Here is a 21386-nt window from a genome sequence, read left to right as displayed (position 1 = left end):
TGTAACTGTTACTATTCTCCAGAATACACTGGCACAATAACGGCCCTTTCATAAAGTTAGGTATATCTGATGGGCTCACTGTGGAGGCCTGACTCATTCACTGTACTATGTAACTGACAATATTTTCCAATCAAAGCCTCCCAGGTTCCCTGTCTTTGGTTAGCGGCATTTATCTGATACGTTACAGGGAAAGCTTGTGGGGGGTTGACTTGCTCAGCAATATCAAATATTCCCTGAGCAGCTGCTTCTTGTGCTATTTTTTGCCAATTAATGCACGTAGAACACACCAGTTTGTTTACTGTATTTTTTGTTCTTTTTTTTTTTTTTTTTTTTTTTGAATTTTGTATTGACTGCCCACTGCTATTTTCTTCCTCAGCAGCACTTTCGTCAGATGTGTCCCCGCCCTCTGGCCCCCCCGAGGCTACTTCGCCGGAGGGGGGGGCGGAGGACACGAAGGGTCTATAGGTGGTACAGTGGGCTCTATAGGTGGTACAGAGAGCACTGTTTGTGATAAAGGGGGTATTGTAATGTAATTTTCACATGGCATAATTTTTCCTGCATTAGGATCTGCGCTTGCAAGTCGGCTTGTTACTGCTGCAGCAAGGCGCTTTTCTGCTTGATATCTTTTTATACAATTAGTTACTTCATGCCATGATTTCATCAATTTTTTTGCTGCCTTATCATCATCTATTACTAAATCCCATAAACAATCCCCATAATTACGCCATTCTTCTACTTCAAACATATGCTCAGGATCTGCAAAATATCCTTTTGCTTTACCTAATGCAATTAACCCGGCCAGATCTTTTAAAGGGCCTACTCCCCGCTTTTCTAAAAAGCATTGTAAAAGTGCTAGCGCTACCTCTTTTTCCATTGTGCACTCGTTAAAGTCCTCTTTGTTGCAGCCTTTTCCCTTGGGTAGCAGCTCACGGACGGCAAACCCCTTCTTGAATTATCCTGGGCTCAAGCACGGATCGGGTATGATGCCAGCATCAGCCGATCTTCTGCTCTCTGGTCGCTGCTACCAGTGCTTCTCCGTCCTCGCTGTCCGGTGAAGAACAAGGTTAGGGGTCCCTTGTTCGGGCGCCACTTTGACGAGCGAGGGAAAGCAAGCAGCCAACTCAATGTGAGTGATAAAGCAAGCTTCGATTTATTACGGCACGATTATGTCTTATATACAGTTCCAGTTAATTATGCCTACTAGTCATCTGCTGATTGGCTAAGCTCTAAAGGGTTACATTTTCATACGTCCTCCTACTTGCGGTTTCTGCGGATAGCTAGCTACATATTTTTTTTTCCTCTCTTGTCTACGCGAATTCCTCTAAGTTATTTACAACATTAGGCACAAGGTCAGTGTTTTTCTCAGCTTCCTTATCAGCATGCCTCAGCATAGCTGCAAGGCCTGCTTCAGCTAACTTACGCTAACTTTGTTTCACAAAGATCTTTAAGGGAGTCATGGCCATGATCACACAGCCATTCTGCAACACTTGTCAATGCATGTAAATACCTGAAGGGATGTTGCAAAGAAGACTGAGCCAGGCTCTTTCCAGTTGTGCCTGGTGACACAACCAGAAGCAACAGACTCAGACGCAGGAGGTTCCCTCTGAACATCAGGAAACATTTTTACTGTGAGGGTGACCAAGCACTAGAACAGGCTGTCCAGAGAGATTGTGGAATCTCTACCCCTGAAGATCTTCAAAAGCCATCTGGTCACAGTCCAGGGCAACTGGCTCTAGGTGATCCTTCCTGAGCAAGGACCAGAGGTCCCTGCCAATGTGCCATCTGTAGAGTCTGTGAATGGATCAAACTCCCCCATGACCCAAGGACAGTACTAAATGCAACATCAAATTACTCATCCCTTGGGATTTTGGTCCATGTTATTGGAATTAGCATTGAAAGTAATGTTAATTGCTTTTTATCTCAATGGAATAGACTGCAAATACTCCTATAATTAGCTACTTTGTCTCACTTGAGGGGACAATACAAAACTTCCTACTCCTCAATTCAATTACAAAGGCTTTGAGTGTTTGCATATTTACTTAAGAAAATTCATCCAAAACCATAATAGAAGCTGAAATGATTATATGCAACTTCTGTAAAAGCCACTGAACAAAATTATCATGATGCAGGTAATTACATAATAAAGAATTAGAAGTGCTGTGCAGTTAGACCAGATAAAGAGGTATAAACAAAACATAACTAGACAAAGTATCATGCACGTTATCAAATAGCCACAATACTTTCAGCCCTTTTTGAGCATTTCACTTACTAATGCAAGGCGAATGTGTTAAATGCACTGTGCTGTTGATCTGTAAGATGTCATAGAACTACCTTATCAACTTCTCTGTGTTTTGCTCCTTCCTTTTTCAGACGTTCTTGTTCGGCACACTTTGCATTATAGTTTTCCTTTGATTTCTGTAAGGCCTGAGTGATACTTTGAATATTTTGCACTGCTTCCAATGTTCCTGAAACATCTTCTTTAGTCTGCCAAATATCACATAGTTGTCAAAACGAAACCATTTTACTTTTAACATTAACAAATCATTGGTCTCACATAAGAAAAAAGTTAATAACCTTTTTATAAGTTTTGATTTGTTCATCTCCATACTTGTGAACTTCTTTTATTAGCTCTTGTAATCTCTGCACAAGATCCAAGTGACAGTTTGCTAGTTTTTCTGTCAAGGTTTTGAAAACATCCCAAACTGGTGCAAATGTCCTAGATTGAGGGGAAAATAAAAATAAAAAATAATGCTCACCTGTAGTTTTTCCTTTCAGTTGACTACATTTTTTTTTAAATAGTGCTGAAGTATAACTGACATGCTTACAGAATTTCAGCTCCATTCCTAAAACTGAAGCAAACAAAAACCTCAACAACTGCTATAAATTATGTTCTTATTAAACATTTCAAGTATACTTGGAATCCTACCTAACTTTTCTGTGGTTTATGTTTTACTTGTATTGACTCTAATGAGTAAAATGCAGCAAAATTATTCTTCTCCATCATCAACACATAATAATGACAAAAGATATTCCTAAAGATGATGCAAGAGCAGTTAAAAAAAATTAATGTGTACAAGTATTTTTATGTGCATACTTGAATAGTGAAAAGAAACCATAAATTACCTGGCTAGTTAAGTTTTCAGTTGTCTTACATCATTACAGTCACAAGATTAACCATATGGTAAAGTGGGAGACAAGTCATTCCTCAGATTCAGATTTCTATACTGAAAGGATTTCTCCAGCTATATTAAAAATACACTCCCACCTCAGTTTCCAGGTCAATGCTGCTGAAAAATCAATACCATGCATACCCCTTGAACACTGATGTTCAAACTAACATGCAGATACATAACCTTTGAAGAGCAGCAACTGGTAACAAATTATCCGCTGATGAAAGCTCTCCATATTACCAGCTGTAATTACTACAAATAAAAATAACCTTTAGCCCATCTAAGAAATCTGAGTTGTTGGCATAATGTTTCTAATGAAAACACCATCCATTACTAATTCAATTTTTTAAAATATATCCCATGTATAAAGTTTTAAATAAACTATGGAATAAATCTATTGAAGTCTCATTCTTAACATGTCAGAAGACAGAGATAACACTTGAGAAAGTAAAAATAAAAAATTCACTGCCACATTTGCAGGCCATATGCTCTCTCTTCAAAATAATTATCATAGGCTTGGGAGCACAAAATATAAAGTCACATTCTTTATTGTGTCTGAAAAGAACTCAACCTTAAACACAGAGGTTTTGCTGTTGGTTTGGGGGGGTTGGATGCTTTGTTGGTGTGTTTTCTTAAAACTGTGAATAAAGAACTGTACTATTGTCCTGGTTTCGGCTGAGATAGAGTTAATTTTCTTATTAGTAGCTGGTGCAGTTGCTGTGTTTTGGATTTGGTGTAAAAACAATGTTGATAAGGCACTGATGGTTTTAGTTGTTGCTGGGTAATGTTTATACTAAGTCAAGGACTTTTCAGTTCCTTGGGCCCTGCCAGTGAGAGGGCTGGAGCAGCACAGGAAATTGGGAGGGGACACAGCCAGGACAGGTGACCCAAACTAGCCAAAGAGGTATTCCATACCATATGACGTCATGCTGAGTATATAAACTGGGGGAAGAAGAAGGAAGGGGGGGATATTTGGCATTATGGTGTTTGTCTTCCCGAGTAACCGTTACACGTGATGGAGCCCTGTTTTCCTGGGGATGGCTGAACACCTGCCTGCCCATGGGAAGTAGTGAATGAATCCCTTCCTTTCCTTTGCTTTGCTTGCATGCATGGCTTTTGCTTTACCTATTAAACTGTTCTTATCTCAACCCTCGAGGTTTACATTCCTTTCTGATACTCCTCCCCATCCCTCTGGGTGGGGGGAGCAAGCCAGCAGCTGCGTGGTGCTTGGTTGCTGGCTGGAGTTAAACCATGACAACTATCTTGTTTTTGTTATAGCTGCATGGTAACTGAAGAACTATCAATCATTTTTATAAAGTGGCAAAGTTATGCTACCTTCAACATCATCAATAAAATACTCAGAATCTAACTTGATTCTTAACATGTATGCAGTTAATTCTCTCATTCACACTTACCCAAGTTGTGTGTAATTACTAGCTGATTTGGCTAGTTTTGTCATTGACCTTGAATAAGTCTCTTCTATCATAGCCCTGTCAAAGAAAGCAATCAAAAGTGTAATCAAAATTTTGAAGATATTTGAAGACAAATGAATATGCATTCTAAAAGCACAAAGCACAGGACTTTTTACTTTAACAGAAAATATCTCTGTTTTAATGGCCCCTCAAAAACTATATGCAAAAACACAGAAGTATATTAAAAAAACAATCTAATAATGCTGTGACAGAATGTTGCAGGGAATAGAAACAAATAAAACATAAGGGCTCAAGACTTGCAAAAGACTATTCCTTCCTATACTCTCTGCTGTTCCCCTCTGCCTTTAACATTCTTTAATGACACAATCACACACCTAACACTGTCTAAATAACAGAGATCAAATATATTTGCAATTAAAACATTAAAAAAACCCAAAGTGATTGCTTACTGAGGAATCACATTTGTTCACATTAAAGTGGGGTCCTGTCTAGTAATATTTTTTTTAAAAAAAAAAAAGTTCTTTGTGTTACATATCTGCTATTAGTTAGAATTAATTAACCACATTTGATTAGGAATATAGAGTTATAAGAAATATTTTAGTGGAATTTGTGTTTGCATAGCAACCGACAGCTACTATGAAATCCTCTGTACAGCCCATACCAAGGGTCAGAATCACCTAGTAGGAATGTTTAGAACTTAGATAACAGTTTCATGATTGAATGCATGATTGGATACAGTGTTTACGTGTAGCCTAGGAGAATGTATTGAGATGTCAGAATGTAGAATTAATGGGAACTGGGGAGAGTTGAATGAAGCAAATCATAGTTACCTGCCAAGAAACAGTGAATGTAGGTAAAAGGTAATTCTGGCAGGGGGTATCACGACCACCGACCAATGTACCACCTACCCAAATAGTACCCCACACCCATTTCTAGACCTTTCTAACCTTTACTGCACAGAATCGGATATGGGAGAAGAGTATGTTAATGATTTTCGGGAAATACTATGTTTATGCATGAATACTTAATGAATATGTATGAATAAGTTCTATATATGGTGTATGATTTTGAAGCTTGGTGTGCGTTGATCGTGAGAGGACTCACTCGCACACCCGGCCGTTAATAAAGAAGTGTCTGCTTATCTGCATCACATTGGTGTTGATAAATTCTTTATTCCGAGATTTCGGTAACATTTGCATAGTGATGTTTGAGTTTGGAAAACACAGTTAAATCATGTATAATGAAATGTGTTCTACTGCTTGTAATTATATTTTTAAAAGTTTCCCTCAATACATTCTGATTTCTTTTGGATAAATTCTTACCTACATAAAGTTTTGTTATGTTTTCCTGCATTCAAACCCACATATTTATTTGTCTTTTGGAGAATCAAAATCCAAGGGTCCACACAGATTTCCTCCTTAGAACCCATGCTGGGGCAATTGGCATGGAACAGCAGTCACACACAAAATATCATGGCAGTGACTCCCCTGGAAGTCCTTCCCTCATCAGTCTTCCTCACCCTCCTATTATTAAGGTTAAGATACACACTAATTTTCCACCCTAAATCAATACTCAATATGTAGCATCAACTTAGATTTAGAAACATCCTGGATTTGAGAAAATAATGTAATTATCTTTCTTGAAAATCCAAAAGCTTGAAGCAATTTCTTTTCTTCTTTGTAATGCCTTTATTCAGGGGCAGAAGAGGGAAAAAGGGAGATAACTAATTCACTGTTCTCTTAAGTTACTATTACTATAACCACTTATTGCTGAGGCAGATGTTTTTATTCCTCCTTTACAGCAACACGTTCCAAGCAAAAAGCATTTTCTTATGAAAATATGAAATAAAGTAGTAGCAGTCACCTGGAACTTTGACAGAGGAACATGTATTTAAACCTACTGAACTTCAAAATAACAATCCAGACAATACATTTGGAGAAGGGGATTAAGTTGTAAAATGCAGTAATTCAATTACATTTTAAATCTCACCTACAAGCAACTAGTTATTCATCATGAAATAAATAAATTCAAAATTTTCTCCTCCTTCCCCATATACAAGTATTCCTGATGATCTGAAAAAGTTTAAGACTCAAGGTTTGGAATTCTTGCTCACTGCCCAGCAACAAGCACATACATACAGACACAGAGAAGAGACACTGATTTTTTTTTTTTTAATTACCATGATGAACAATGTATTTTGATTAATTATCAGTAGCTTTTATCAAAGTTTTCTAGATTTGAGAGGTCAATGCTTTTTTTTTTTTTTTAAACACAAGATTTCTGACCAAAACCCACACCTCTCCCTGCAGCAATTTACAAAATACTTAGATGAGCAATCTCCACAAAACTGGAATTCTCCAAGTTACTACATATCAACATACAATAGTTATGAACACCAACAACTGAAATATGCTGTTGGTGATCAGTTGTGCATGTATATCTATATTTGTTTTATCAACTGACTTCACAGAGCATTCTGATGTACTGTAGCACACTATGAACACCTGAGTAAATTAATTTTCACTGATTTAAAAATCTGTCTTTGATTAGAATCTGTTAAATATTTAAACTGAAACAGTAATGTGTGCATTGCCAGTTTCTTCTGATCAAGGAGTTTCTTTTTTATGACACTTACAGACAACCAGTGCAGAAAAGTGTTTGAAAGACTTCTGGAGAAAAGCCAACAATACCTATTCAGTTCCTAGCTGACCACAGTGGTTTTACATGTAAAGATTTTAGGTGTTAAAATGCACGCCAACACAAGACAGTTCACCTACAAAAAATCTTCCTAGTATTTAAAGACAAAACACACAAAACCATAATTAAAAAACATAACTTCTACATGCTTTATCAAGAATAGAACTAATATACCTATCTTTCAGCAAATAGATATCCTGTCTCACACCCAAGATTTACTAATATCAAACAGATTGCCTGTCACAAAATTCACTCTTTCAGGAGATTTATCTGAACCTCCCAGAAAGTAACAGCTACTGACTGAACAAGTCTTTCCCATTCACAGTAGCAGAATATCTGGACAAAAGGCAATAAAGAACCATAGATCCAACAGCCTCAGTTCTTTTAGTACTTGACCATTAACAAATACTCAAAAATAAAAAAGTGAAACACCACAGTTGAAAGTTTAATTGGTATTGACTAATTGAACACAGTCAAAGGGGAAACCTTCTGGCTCCTTCTAGGGATATTCAGTTTCATTTTTTCAGAGGAAACTTTGAAATTTCAGAAGGTTCTTACAGAAATTTTGAAAGAAAGATTTTCATTAAAATGCTTAAGCTGACTATAATAAAACCAACATTTTTCCATGTCCTAGACAAATTTTCTTTTTTAATTATTACTGTTTCTAAGGCTGGAGAAAAGGGAACAACACTCTTCCCTGATAAAGCTGTACATGACCAAAACACTATTCTGAACAGCACAACTAATGGAGACTGACTTCATACAGACATGTCCTTTGTGCCCTAAGCAGTCTGTACATCCACACTCAACCATCTTTTCTCTTTTTATGCCACTCCCATAAAAAAGCAAATATTCTGGCTAGTCTGGAGACTCCAGCAATACTGTCCGATTAGCTGTCAACTGTATGTACTGTTTGACAGTAAAGTACTCTAACTTCTTGTAAGTAATATCACCGACTCAGATGTGCCTCCTCTACCTAGCCAGCAATTTTCAGTTTTCACTCTCCTATATCTCCACATCTGAATAAAACTGGCCAATACATTCAGAAGGAATGGAACAGCAGATGTGAAGAAATTGTAAATATACGTAAGTTTAGTTTTCATAGGAAACTGCTGAGAAAATCAGGTGTAAATAGGGCATAAAAACACTAGACCTAGGAGACTCAATGAATCTTGCTCATCCATTTACATATTTCTAGCAAAAAAAAGAGCACTACAAAATAATATTCAGACTACAGGAAGGGAACAAATAATTGTGTGCAACATCTTAATTTATTTGCAATAAAGATGCAAAATAGGATATGGTCAAGACAATCAGACTGTTGTAAAATACTGTTGAAGTACTGCCCAATACAATTTCTTTTGAGATCAAGAATTTGATTCACATGAGAAAAATGTGTGCTACTGAACCGTATTTATTTCATGGGAAATAGACTGACACACTCAAACATTTTTACTAAAGTGAGGACACCAAATATTTAAAGTCCATCTATGTCTTTGACATTACAAACTATATGCCACAAACTACTACTAGCTTAGACTGATTGATTAGAGATGCACCCTTGACTTGAAAAGAAGCATCTATTTGGCATTCAACTTTTTTTTTTTTTTTAAATGGCAGCCTGACATACCAAGATGGATCAATAAAGCAGAGCTAAAGAAAACACAATGGAACAGATAGGATACCAGGTTTAATATCTGACAGGGAAAAGATCACTGGAAAAGACTGAACTTATTGCTGCTGGTCTACATCACTGACAGATATTTTCCAATCTCAGAGCAAGTTGTTCTCAAGGAAGTATACTGAAGCCTTGTCAAATAAATTAAAATGCAGTGCTAAGATTCTAGTGAATCTCAGTATGTTAACTAGAACTGAAATTTTTCATATAATTTACCAAAATGCTGTAGATAAGATGGCTACACATCTCTTTGGTACGCCCTGGTCTATTCACAAGAAGAGAAACTACATTTCTTGATCTCTCATTGAGGATAAAGTGCCCACATGGATCCTCATGTGTTCCTAGATGGTCATTAATCTTTAGTCTTAAATATTACTTAAGCTTGTTTACTTGGGGGAAAAAATTATTGCTGCCTCCTTGCCAAATCACTACATTAATTAGGAGAAACTTCAGCTAAAACACTTTTAATGTGGATAAAGGTCCAAGTATTTTATTTATTGATTGCAAAGGCACACCGCATTTAAAATCTCATTTGAGGGAGCTGACAGAGTGAAAAAAACTAGACCACCACATTATTTTTACCAGTAATTTTGTGTAGAATGAACTGTCAAGTTTTATTTATGTCACCATAATAAAGAAAAGAATCCAAGACAGATATAGCATCAAATTATTTTTACCCATTCACACCTTAGGATCATCAGTATGAATAAAACGGAGTATGCCCAAAGAACACAACATAGAGAAGATCAGAAGCTTGCTCACTCACTCTGCTTCTTATCTAAGTATGGCGATAAATCAAAACACAACATATGTAAAACTAATAAAATTAAATGTGTGTCCAGGTGATGTACCACTTAATTCTATGACTTACTACTATAAAAAAAAAGACTGATTCTAAGAATTAAAGCAGGTTTCAAAGGAAAGATCCAGGCACTCACAAGAATGCAAATTTTTATAAGTCAATATTAAAAGCAGTTAAGCAGTTTTGAAATTTTTAAAAAAATAGTTTTTTAGCAGCTTGTGAAGCCCTAAACATTTCATACTAAACATCAACAGTGTGATATCCATCCACTAAATCTGGAACTCTGTCTGACTTCATAATATGTCTTCTGGAATAAGGGATTCTTGAAACACAACATTCATTGCTTTGTGCAGTCCTTCCAACAGAAGACTGCCCATCACACATGGGCTCTGGAATTCACCTGTTTCACTTATTAGAAAGATTTGTGTCATTTTCTCCACTTCAACTCATTTTGAAACTCTGTAAATGTCAGTATTACTGAGAACCTGCCAGATCCATAATGAAATTTGTGTAAATTATTAAAAAAATTCGTTGTTGAGATCTATTTCAGGCCAAACCTGAAATTCTGATAAAAAAAATTCCAAAAAACAAAGGCTGGGTTTTTTAGACAGCTTTTACTGCAAGAAACTTTCCCTGAAACAGGTCCTCAATTAGCTTCTTACAAGTATCTTTCCGATACATTATATGACGTCAGTAATCAAATAAGACAAATTTCTGAAGCAGACATATCACTAAGTTCATCCAGAATGGAAATTCTTATGTTCAAAGTAGCAGCAGCAGTCTTCTTTTATAAAGAACACTGTAGAGGGATTTTTAAAGGACCGAAGACATATGTTACCATTGTCTGGGTTGGACAACCCAGGCCTGTTAGTTGAAGCTGCAGAGCAGCTTTAAATTGTCCTGGGAACAAGCAGTGGGAGAAAGAAAACAAGCTATGCCCAAACAAGAAGCCAGGTGCAGAGCAAGTCCTGGGAACCACGAAATCAACACTCTCATCGGCACACTCTGATCAGGCACCTGCAGCATGCCCACCAATCAGCGACAGGGACACCCATGTGGCCCAGAGACTTTTATCCAATCACCTGTGTGTAAAGTCGTGTGAGCGGTCGGTTTAAGTTATAAATATGACCTGTTTGTTTAATAAAGGGAGCACGGCATGTAGCCATATTGGTGTGATTGTCGTGACTTGGCCGATTCTCCAAGGGGGACCCTCCTCATCTGGTACCTAAACAGGGACCCATTTCTTCACTTAAACGCGGTTTAGCTTAAATGCTGTTCGCTTAAATGCTAAAGTCCCCGTGCATCGGACCCGAAGGGAAGCTATCTGATTAGGGAGCTGGAGATCGGAGCTGGAGGTAGCCTGGAAGGCGAAAAGCGGAGTCCGGAGTTCGGTGTAGAGCTGCAGATCGCACCCCCGCCAGTGGTAAAACCGCGGAGAGTAAATCGCGGCGGGGCTCCCCGCTGATTTCCTCGGGGGGGGGGGGGGGGGGCACTACGGAAGGCTGCAACGAGTGCGGCGGGGCTTCTCCGCTGATACCCTTTCTGTGTGTGAGAGGGGAGAGCTCTGAGAAGACCGCGATGGAATTAGACGCGGCAATTAAACTGTTAACTAGCATCCTCCTTAAGAGAGGGGGGGGCCTTAAAGAGACAGAAGTGGAGACCTTAGTTTGCTGGGCATGAAAAAAGGAATAAGATCCCCAAGACTGCGTTATTGTTTAGTATTGCGGAATGGAGAGAAGTGGGAAATTGCCTTTGGGATACTACGGTCGAGGGAGGCAAAGAAGGAAAAGAAGCTAAAGTGTTAGGAGCTACGTGGCGGTCAATAGTTAACACTCTGGAAACTATGAAGGCGAAAAAAAATGTAGCGGCAGCGGCCATAGAAGCGTTGGGGAGAAAAGTGGTAGAAAAGCCAATAGAGCAGAAGGGTGATTCACCTAAGCCTTCTCTCTTGGCTACACTTTTCGGAGTTGGGCATACTCGTCCTATGAAGGGTATGTCCGCCCCTGCGTGTTCAATAGCGCAGGAGCTTTTCGATAAGACAGCGGACAAACCGGAAGTTACTCCTCGGGAGCCTGCGGTAACTGAGCCGAACCCGGAAAAGGCGGCTGAGCCTCCCCAGGAGGGCGGGGCAGCGAGTCCTGCTGCACCAATCGGAGCTGTGGGTGGAGCAAAACCAAAACGGAGGGTGGCTACAGCTCGTAGATCACGTCAGGGCGGGGCAAAAGCAACGTCTGATGTCATATCCTCCTCTTCCTGAAACATCATCGGATGAATTTAAGGAAGAAGGTGGGGAGAAACTTTGTGATAACAATACAGAGAAATCCTTACAGGAGGTAATAGGTAAATTAAGAAAAATGGAAAAGTGAGTTGAAATGAACCTGCCTATTACTTAAATACCTGCAGTTCCTCCAGTTAGCCCAACTACCCCTCCAATGCTGAACTCAAGAAAAGATCCAATTCTACAGCGTTGGTCTGGTGTTATTCGTGATGCTGTTTTGGAGGGTGATTGGCAGGTGACCAGCTCATTAGCTTGTCCAGTACTGATTAATAATCTTGATGCACATAACTGGGACATGATTTATGGAAGGTTAACGATCAGATTTTAGCGATGGGAGTGTTGCAACCTGCTCTTCCACCTTTTATGATGATCCTTCAGATTTGTCAAATTGTTGTGATGGACTTGTAAGACTGTTCTGTCTTTTTCACGATTCCCTTACACCTTGATGACACACAAAGAGCCTCACTAATGATGATTTACAACCGTTCCGATCCTGGTTGCATGGCACCGAAGCCAACAGTCCTCTAACTTATTCACCAGAACAGTGGGCTGCCCTGGAAGTTGTGTCCCGCAAGATTCAGACTGGCTGGTGTGGTCGCCGAATGGCAAATCATCTGTTATCTTTTTTGGTTTGTGATGTTGCCACTTCACCTTTTGCCCTTATTTTGCAATGGCAAAAGAAAAAGGGGGAAAATACGGCAATCATTTTAGAGTGGTTGTTTTTGCCATTGCAACCCAGACATCGTATTTTAAGTTGATCTGAAGCAATAGCGGCCTTGGTGAGAAAAGGAAGAGACAGGATTGTTGAAATTGATGGGACTGAACCGGCAGATATCAGTATTCCAGTCCGTGGTGATGATTATGAATGTCTTCTGAGACATTCAACAGCCATACAGGAAGCCTTGATGGGCTATACAGGTGTTGTACACAACAACTGGCCGAAAGGACCTCTCTGGAAGATGTTAGAACATTATCAGTGGATTGCGAGACCGTTATACTCAAAAAGACCAGTTGACGGGCCAACGGTGTTTACAGATGCAGGGCAAAAGATAAAGAAGGCTGCGTGTGTTTGGCAATCCGATAATCAGTGGCAGAAACACGTGATCACCGGTGAACCACGGGACAACCTTCAAACCTTAGAACTGAAAGCAGTGTGTTGGGCATTGGGAAGCTGGAACAATACACCTGTAAACATAGTATCAGACTCATTGTACGTAGTTGGTGTAGTACAGCACATTGAAGATGCCTTGTTGAGAGAGACAAAGAACCAACATCTTGGTGAAATGCTTATACGACTGCATAGTACTCTTCGATAGAGAAAACATGAATTTTGTATTATTGCATATTAGAAGTCATCAGTGGACCATTGGTTTTGGCGAAGGTAATGCTAGAGCTGGTGAAGCAGTCAGCTGTCTGGCAATAACTCCTCCAACAAATAAGTTTGAAGAAGCTCGTAACAGCCATGAGACGTTTCATCAGAATGTAAAGTCTTTACATTAACAGTATCAAATACCTATAGCAGATGCAAAGGGTATTGTCCGCTCCTGTCCTCAATGTAGTCATCATGGACCTGGTTTAGGGGTGGGCACTAACCCAAAAGGTCTGAAGGTACTTCAGGTTTGGCAAATGGATGTAACACATGTACCTGACTTTGGGAAGCTTAAGTATGTGCATGTCACAATTGACACCTATTCTCATTTTATATGGGCCACTGCACAAACTGGTGAAAAGGCATTACATGTGAAGAGACACTTAATGTCTTGTTTTGCTGTCATGGGAGTACCTGTAGAAATAAAAACAGACAATGGTCCAGCGTATAGTAATCAACGAGTCGCTAGGTCTATGACAACTTGGGGAATTAAAAACGTTAAGCGAATTCCTCACTCCCCAACAGGGCAAGCAGTTGTTGAAAGGGCAAACCGTACCCTGAAGGATTATCTTCAGAGACAGAAAGTATGGCAGGACATAGATGTAACTAAAGGGTTGACTAAGGTGTTGTTTACCTTAAACTATCTTTCCCTTACGGAGGATAGAGAGGGACCACCTGTTGTTATACATCACCAAACAGCGCAAGGGAACCAAACAATTACAGTTCCTGGTTTGAATGTTCTGTATAAAAATATGGCTTCAGGTGTATGGGAAGGACCTAATCCGGTGTTCTTTATTGGTAGAGGCTATTTTTGTATCTCCACAGATAAAGGACCTATATGGGTCCCTAGCAAGTTTGTGCGACCTGTATGTCAAGATCAGAAGACGGAAGAGAAGACTCAGAGCGAGCAGACGGAATAAACTGTCTATGTTGTAAGGGATGTAACCCGCGGGTATTATGCCAATGTATGCTATGTGGGGTAAAACGGTTCTGTAAGCCAAAGCTTAAATGTAAATGGTGTAAAGAGTGTATGTGTTTGATTAGTAACCGGGCATGAAGCAAGAGAAAGCATACGACTAGTGTAATACCATGCTGATTGGAGACAGTATACATCATCAGAATCTGTGAAAGCACAGATTTGTGGGGTGGAATGTAAAAAAAAAAAAAAAAAAAAAAAGAGAGAGAGAAAAAATTGTGGAAATTGCAAGAGTAAACATGTTTGAGTGGTGGACTTGGTTTACGGTCTTGATGAATTTTTTTCCCATTGGCCAAAATATTTTTGACATCTTGCCTAGGACAAACATATGGGTGACATGGGCAAATATCACGGGAGTAACAGACTTTTGTTTAAGTCTGCAACAAGCAGACAACCCCTTTTAGAATTTGTTTAATTGGTATTCCCCTGCAAGAGAATGAAACAATTTTTGATGGTTTTTGGAATGTTAAAACAGTGGATCTGGCTTCCAATCAGAATGGTACATTTATGAGTCCCAATGGGCAATATGTTTGGCCTTCTATGCGTAATGCAGAGTGGCAGAAGATGGTTATTGAGAATTTAAATCAGCCACATCATTTACCTTGGCAGGAGTTAGACCTATTGGCTAGCATTGTACCTGTTGAATATGTTAATGTTACTGTAACTGTTATGGCAGACTGTACCCACATGTCATCACCACTTCAAGCTGTGAATGGCATTGGAGTAATTTGGTTTGGTGACCCGTGGCAGTTATGGCTAACACATCAAGGTGAATGGGGGTTTTATACAGGGTTTCAAAATCTAACCGGTTCACCTATTTGGGGTGAATTGAAAACCGGGGGTTTCCATATAGATGTATCAGTGTCCACCGGGAGTCTTTTTGATATGTGGGGACAGAGCGTGGCCAGGGATTCCTTTGTACCCTGTCGGTGGACCATGTTATTTAGGGCGTTTGACTTTGTTTGCTCCACATATGAAAGACTTATTGAAAATGACTCAACAGTGTCACAGATCACGGAGGGCACTGTGCACCTTTGGTGAAATATGTAATGACCGAGTCAATCTACATTCCGTAACAGCAAATGTCCTAGCCTCCATATTTATGCCGGGGGCAATGGCAGCATTAAATGCTAAGAATATACGAAGGTTAGCGGGCTGGGGAGAGAAATAATTTAATCTTACATCGCAGATTTTAAGTTTGTTATTGCTTGATGTACATAGTGTTAGGCATGCTATGTTACAAAAGAGAGCTGCAATAGATTTTTTCTATTAGCACATGGACACGGTTGTGAGGATTTTGAAGGGATGTGTTGTATGAACCTTTCCGATCATTCCATATCGATGCACAAGAAGTTGTCACAACTGCAGGGAAACATGAAGCATATTCTTGCTGATGATAATCCCTTTGATGAATGGTTGAGAGGATTGGGGATAACAGGTTGGTTAAAGACGTTATTGATGGAAGGAATATGCTTTGTTATATTCATTGTTGTAATGTTTTTAGGTTTTAGCTGTTTGTTTTCTTGTGTGAAGAAACGTTTAACATCTATTGTGAAACACACATGGGTTGTCCAAAAAGATAAAGGGGGATATGTAGAGGGATTTTTAAAGGACCGAGGACATATGTTACCATTGTCTGGGTTGGACAACCCAGGCCTGTTAGTTGAAGCTGCAGTGCAGCTTTAAATTGTCCTGGGAACAAGCAGTGGGAGAAAGAAAACAAGCTATGCCCAAACAAGAAGCCAGGTGCAGAGCAAGTCCTGGGAACCACGAAATCAACACTCTCATCGGCACACTCTGATCAGGCGCCTGCAGCATGCTCACCAATCAGCGACAGGGACGCCCACATGACCAGAAACTTTTATCCAGTCACCTGTGTGTAAAGTCGTGTGAGCGGTCGGTTTGTTATAAATATGACCTGTTTGTTTAATAAAGGGAGCACGGCATGTAGCCATATTGGTGTGATTGTCGTGACTTGGTCGACTCTCCACGGGGGACCCTCTTCGGAACACCTGTTTAGGAAGTTGTCACATTTGTAGATTTCAGTTCTGGGACAACACCGTCCATCCCATAAACAACAACCCAGGTTATTTTCTGCATATTATTTTCTTGTCCATACTTATAATTCCCTTTTCTTTAACCAACCTAGTTTCTCAACATTGTAATCTAAAAGTATAATTTAAGATCATACTAGAACTTGCTGATACCCTAAATCTACATCTATGGCCAAAAGCTTTGAAAAACTGGTAATTTTTGCTACTTAAGTTATTGCTTTTCTTCCAAACATAACAAAAAATTGAAATTAATTTAAATAAACTGGTAGACATCTAATGTGACATTTCTAGCTTTTTACTCTTGTTTTTTTAATTCAAACCTAAAAATTAGAATCTTGTTATTAATGCTTAAGAGTCAGTATTCAGTTCTAGGTAATTGGGGTGAGCCTAAACGTTCTTGTAGAATATGAGGTATATTTTAAAATGCTTGTTGATTTTTATGTATTTTGCATTTTACTGTAACACAAACTTTAATATACTGTTTCTGGGTTTCATTTAAGAGCCAGGATTAGTAAGGATGAATACTTACCTTTCTCTTGTAAAGTCTGTTAAGTCTTTTGTTGACAAATGCCCATGTTTCATGTTGTGATAGAGGACATCAAAGCCGTTGTTCCTTTCCCTCTAGAGATTAATAATAAAGAACTATGAAACAACATGCTAAACCAATTACAGAACAAAGTATAGAACCTATGCATTTTAATAACTGATCAAGTTTCATTAAGTGAATGATTTCTAATGCTTCAGCTTTTTACCAGTTGCTATTAGATCACTTCAATCCCTTATATGCAAAACCTAAAATCACCTCAGCAGCCACTATTACCCTTTGAATGACAACTCTTCTATTACATATTTTTAAAGCCATTTATTTTCTAGATTTCTACAGGTCTTGTATTCTTTCACTTCCCATTTTACACATGCTTAATACTGCATTCCTTCATTTCCCATGAACTAAAATTCATACTTTGGGATCACTGCATATTCCACCTCCCCAATTCTTCATACTTCATTGATAGCTGTTTTTTGTAAAATTTGTAAAAATCATTAACTCCCCTTTGTTTATTCTTTAGTTTTAAAACTTAGAATCATAGAATCATTTAGGTTGGAAAAGACCTTTGAGAACAAGTCCAACCATTAACTCAGGACTGCCAAGCCCACCACTAAACCATGTCCCTAAGCACCAAATCTATGCATTTTTTTAAATACCTCCAGGGATGGTGACTCCACCACTCCCCTGGGCAGCCTGTTCCAATGCTTAACAACCCTTTTCAGTAAGGTATATCTCACCATTAAAACTGAAACAGTGCCCTAAAAACTGATTAATAAACTCAGCGGGCTTATCACCTGTGGCACCATGGTGAACTTCCACCAAACAGGAGAAAAGCAACAATAAATGAAAGGAAGGTGAGGCAAGGCATAGTGTAACAACACTCACTGCTACAATAAGAGTTTTCCTGTCAAACTATCCATTCTCCTGCCTTCCAAAAGCTTCAGATGCATAACGCTGCCGCTACTAAAGACACAGAAGCACGCCCTCAGGAAAATCACATGCATGTTCATGTTGGAAGGGAAAGAGGGGTGGGAAGCAGAATCCTGGACTTTTCACAACAGCAGCTCTACATCTGCAGTGAAAGAAGCCTGAGGATTTGGTCAGACACCACTCCAACCATTTCTGTCCTTTTTGTTCTGCAAAAATGTTTGTACAGGTTTGTAAGGCATACCAAATCAGGGAAATTACACAACTGAAAAATAAAGCTAGCAAATAAAAATAAAGATCAGTAATCTAGATCACTGTGAGTACATGAACAGCTGTATTGCTCATCAAAAGAGATGGGAGCAAGGAGGAGACAGCAGGCAGGGATCTGCCAACTTAAGTGGAAGAAGCCACAGGTGGATGGAGGAACCTCACAGTAGCCACAGTAGTAGGCCCACTTCTGTGAAGCATTAAGTGCACTAAGATTTGCTTTACTTCTTCCAAGCATCAGGGAAAAAAAACCCAAACAAACAAAAAGTCAGACACCTATAAAATGACTGTTCCTAAGACTGCAGTAAGCTGTAACCTGAAAAAGTTCATCAAAATGCAGATCAGTTTAACATAAGTGCAATTACAGGAAGGTCTGTAAAAAGTACGGGCAGAACTAAGTTGAATATACCAAAATACAGCAAACTTTAAAAGGACTATTTACAGAGCATGGCTTTTATGTTTGAAAAATAAAAGGATAAAACCACCAAATAGTAGGAAATGTTTGGGTTTTTTTAAAATATAGTCAAGTACAAGTCTAATCACAACAGTTCAATAAACTGTTTGAAGTAGTTAATAACAAATACGAGGCTATACAAACACTTTTTTTAAACACTTTGTGCATTAGAAATGCAATTAAGACCTAATAACTAGCAAAATAGGTTTGAGGAAGCCAGATCCACTTTTATTAAAAATAAGATAACTGCAAATGCAAAAAGTAAACAATTTCAGTCCTATCTAACCAGTTGGAAGCTCAGAATAATTTTTAATACTGATGCATTAATAGGTACCTTATTAACTTTCTGTATTTGCTCAATGCAAACCCTGAATGCCACTGCATTACAAACCCACCAGAATAACTCTGTATTTAAGATCTTACTCAGGAGTCCTCAAACTATGCCCCCCCCCAAGGTCCTCAATCCGGCCCCCGGTATTTACAGAACCCCCCTGCCACCCCAACCCCCACCCCCCCACCCCCCGCTGGGGGTTGGTGGGGGAAACCAAGCAGCCGCAGATGACTGCCTGCCACTTCATCCATGCATCCCTTCTGGCCACCCTGTCCGGACTGCACGGCAGGGCTGAGGGGGGGGCGGTGGAGGGGTCTCTCCCTCCCTCCAGCTCCCAGGCAGGACAAGCAAGCCAGCACCAGTGGGAAGCGCACGCACCATCATGTCAAAAAAAAGAACAATTGACTCCGAGTGCGGGGTATTCCAAGAAAAATGGACTTCTGATTATTTTTTCATGGAGTACAAAGAAGGAGCTGTTTGTCTGATATGCCAGAATTCAGTGTCTGTGTTCAAGGAATACAATTTGTGTCGACACTACGAAACTCAACATAAATATGATTCTTTGGTTGGACAAGTGAGAAAAGATAAAATATTAAGACTGAAACATGGATTGGCAACTCAGCAAAATACTTCTGTGAAGCAAAAGCAGCTCAATATATCATCACTTCGAGCAAGCTATCAAGTTGCCAAGCTCATAGCGCGCACTGGCAGAGCATTCACAGAGGGAGAATTTGTTAAAGAATGCCTTCTTTCTGCGGCCAAAGAGATGTGTCCAGAGAAAGCGGATTTATTTAGTACAGTGAGCCTTTCAGGACCTACAATTACACGAAGGATTGAAGAAATGGGGGAAAATTTGAATCGGCAGTTGCAAAACTCCTGAAAAAAAAACCCTTTGCTATTTCTCATTGGCACTCAACGAAAGCAATGATGTTCGTGATTCTGCACAACTTCTAATTTTCATTAGTGGACAAATGATTCTTTTGAAGTCATAGAGGAGCTTGCTGCACTGAAAAGCATCAAAGGAACAACTACAGGAGAGGATATCTATGAGAAAGTTTGCCAAACTATGAACGATTTGGAGATGGACTGGGGTAAACTATTCAGTGTGACAACTGATGGTGCTCCTAGCATGGTGGGGGCCGTGAAAGGAGTGGTTGCACACATTAACAAAGAGATGGACAAACACAACCATTCACATCCAATAGCCATACACCGCATCATCCACCAACAAGCCCTGTGTTGTAAATCACTGAAGCTGGACTCTGTCATGAAAATTGTGGTTTCTTGTGTTAACTTCATTAGAGCTCATGCACTAAACCACAGACAGTGTCAGGAATTTCTGTCTGAGCTAAATGTTGCCTATGAAGATATTCTGTACCACACAGAAGTCCGTTGGCTGAGTCGAGGGACAGTTTTAAAACGATTTTATGACTGACTTCCACAGGTTTATGATTTTGTGCTTTCTAAAAGCAAAGAAGTACCAGAGCTCAAAGATGCAGAAAGGAAATGGCACATTGCGTTTCTGACAGATGTAACAGAGCTACTCAACAATTTCAACGTCCAGTTTCAAGGAAAGGGGAAGCTCATCTGTGATACATATTCACATGTGAAAGCATTTCAAGTCAAATTAGACCTGCTCATTAATCAAGTAAAGGAGGAAAACTTCTGCCATCTCCCCACAACTCAAAACCTGTCTGCAGAAAAACCAGCAGTTGCATTCCCAAACAAAACATGTATGGATGTACTAGAAATGTTGCAAAAGGAGTTTCAAATTAGATTTAAAGAGCTTTGTCTCCATGAACAGGACATACAGCTTTTTCCGTAACCCATTTTCTGTTGACATTGAAACTGTTGATCCAATTTACCAAATGGAATTGGCCGAACTAAAGACTTGTGACTCGCTGAAAGATGCATTCAAATCAAGCAGCCTTACTAATTTCTATGCATCTCTCCCCTCAGAGACATGTCATAATCTCAGGAACCATGCACTCCAAATTGCAACCATCTTTGGCAGCACCTATGTCTGTGAGCAGACTTTTTCCCAAATGAAACATCTGAAATCTCCAATCAGATCCAGACTAACTGATGAACACTTGCATCACTTGCTACGACTGGCAGTGACAAATATGGAACCTAACAATGACCATCTCATTAGCCAAAAGCAGGCCCATAGTTCACACTGAAATATTATTTGTTTTTGTTGATTACAATTGTTCTTCATTTTAAATATTGCATTCTTTTTCCTGGTTTTTGTGCACTACTACAAATAAGATATGTGCAGTGTGCATAGGAATTCGTTCATTTTTTTCCAAACTATAATCCGGCCCCGAAAGTGTCTGAGGGACAGTGAACCGGCCCCCTGTTTAAAAAGTTTGATGAGCCCTGTTCTACAAGGTGAGGCAT

At 39.3% G+C, this 21386-nt stretch overlaps 1 pseudogene; it reads right to left on the bottom strand.

The window, feature by feature from the left end:
- Positions 1 to 17810, bottom strand: part of LOC129783053 (F-BAR domain only protein 2-like) — a 79162-nt pseudogene extending 61352 nt beyond the window's left edge.
- Between the last annotated feature and the right edge of the window lie 3576 nt (positions 17811 to 21386).

This window comes from Falco peregrinus, chromosome W, assembly GCF_023634155.1.
Source record: "Falco peregrinus isolate bFalPer1 chromosome W, bFalPer1.pri, whole genome shotgun sequence".
Classification (NCBI taxonomy): Eukaryota; Metazoa; Chordata; class Aves; order Falconiformes; family Falconidae; genus Falco; species Falco peregrinus.
This window is presented reverse-complemented; position numbering and strand designations above follow the sequence as displayed.